The following is a 2,572-nucleotide window of genomic DNA, read 5'->3' as shown; positions in this document are numbered from 1 at the left end:
ACAACAGCTGTGTTGGCCAATAGAATTTTCTGCAGTGATGGTGATATTCTATAATCTCTGTGTTACAGTACATTAACTATTAGTCACATACAGTTATTGAGCACTTCATATGTAGTTAGTATGACTGAAGAACTGAATTTAAATTTTATTTTTAATTTGAATATAAATAGCCACATGTCTCTAGGGGCTACCATATTGGACAGCAAAGTAGAGTGGTAGTTCCCAATGTCACTGAATCAGAAAATTTTGTGAGTGGGACCCAGACATTTGTGATTTTTTAAAATAAAAGCTCCCCAGGAATTCTGATGCACAAACACCTTTGGAAGCTTCTTAAGAAAAAGTAGTGGATTTAGAATAGACAAGCCTAATCCTATCCTTCCTTGATCTTTTACCTACTTACTTTTGGACGAATAACTTAACTGATCTAATTTTCGGCTTCTTTTTATGTAGATGGGAAAATTTACCTTAGGGTTATTGTACGAGTTAATATGTATGATAAATTGTTAGGTCTAAATTCTTGGTCAGTCCCCAAGTTCCTAGCACAGTAGAAGATGTTGAATAAGTGACTGAATAAATGATTAAAACTGTGGAAGTAGAAAATCCCTCACAAGACATTTCTTAGTCATTCATAAGTATCATCTAATAATGATACTTACAGCAAAATTTTTAACCAGTTGCTGCGTCAGCCAATGTACTAAATATCTAACTCATGTTGCTCCGTGTAGTAGATAGTTTACAAGTATAGTGTCTAAGATTCAGGGTGGTTAAATTTTTTACCCAAGACCACATAGCTAGCAAGTGGTTGGGAAGGAGGTCAAATCCATATCCTTTTGAATCCAGTATCCATGTACTTGATCAGTAAATTCCTCTTTAATTTTGTAATAGTATTAGCTCTTCTTCCATGAGACATCAAAAGGAGAGCAGTAGAAGGAACAACACTTCAAGACTTCAGCTGCTCATACCCTGAACCGATTTGAAGTCACCATCAAAGTGAAGCAACTGGATAAATTCAAGAGCAGAGAGGTTTGACAGGAACTGCATATGAGTTGAGGGTAGGGCACCAATAAGGTCTGGCGGTGAGTACCAGGCTAAGGAGCCTCTAAGCACCTGAGCACATCAGCCCAAGGTAACTTCCCTAATTCTTAGCTTTAGTTAAGATATCTGAAACCTAATGAATGCCATGATGGAGTTTGTTGAAAGTGTTAAGTCAGATACCAAACTTTCTCAAAGCTCAAACTCTCAATTTTGACATTAGGTATTTCACATAATTTTGTTTTGTTCCTTCTCAAAATGTCATTTCCTCCATCAATATCTAAATGCTATAGATAAAGCAGTGACCAAAAATAGACTAAAGTAAAGCTCACATTTCAATTTTAAGGAAAAATTCAACATATATTATCTCGAAGATAATAAGCTGGTGATACTAAAAATATTTAATAACTAATGCAGATATAGAAAAACCAAAGCCTAGAAAAATTTAGTTATTCACTAAATTAACTGCTCATCAAATGATACAAGTCATAGTATTAATTATTCATAAAGTCATTCTTATAATTTCAAAATCATTTGTTTATTTTAGAAATTGATTGTCTCTCTTGACTGATTCAGTTGTTATTAGCTAAATGATATCTTTTTGGTGCCACATTTTGACATAGATTTTGACAGAGAAAATTACATAAATATTTTTAATGAACAATCTTTGTTAAATTGATAGCCATTAGGTAATTTGTAGCCTCAATAAATAAAAAAATGTTTTTTTTAACAAAGATGATATTATTGATAGCGCTGAATCCTGAGTTTCTCCTGAACAACAGTTAACATTCAAAATGATTTTTTAACTACCTTTGAATATATTAAAATCTCAGGTAGTATTAACCTTTCTGCTGTGCCTAAGTGAAGAAAATCATTTATTAGATTAAGTGATGAAGATTATTTATTAGAATATCATATTTAATTATTTGCCTCAATTTTATTAAATTATTTTTCAGTACTAATAGAGCTTTATAGACATCATTGGGCCAACATTCAGGACTCAATTAAAAGAAATACAAAATTTTATTAATTCTTTTATGTTTGTCATCTTACAAGCACATTTTATAATTTATTAAGCAATCTAAGCATCTAGGAATTATTTAGTTTTGTTTCAAATGGTATGTCATGTTCATTTTTACAGTTTCACTTTTCTTTCATGGATTCTTTGTTTTAATTTATATATTTAGTCACTTTAACTGTTTATTGAATTAATCTGCCAGCTTTATTACTAATATGTTTTCTTTTGTGCAGGTAAAGAAAATACTAGCATCTCTATTAAAATATCATTTAGGAAAGCCAAATTTAATTTAAAATTTTTTTTTCAAATTTTTAATGACTTCCATTTCATAATTTCCATCAAAGTGAATATCCAAGGACTGATAACATTTCCAAAACACTTCTGCAGCTAGAGTATAAGTTGCTGCCAATTCAACTTTACATATATGTCCTTCTAATTTCTAATTTCTAGTTGCTCAAACATATTATTTAATACTCTTTTAATATTGGATTCTTTGTTTTAATTTATATATTTAGTCACTTT

Source organism: Pteropus alecto, unplaced genomic scaffold, assembly GCF_000325575.1.
Source record: "Pteropus alecto unplaced genomic scaffold, ASM32557v1 scaffold7, whole genome shotgun sequence".
Taxonomy (NCBI): Eukaryota; Metazoa; Chordata; class Mammalia; order Chiroptera; family Pteropodidae; genus Pteropus; species Pteropus alecto.
This window is presented reverse-complemented; position numbering follows the sequence as displayed.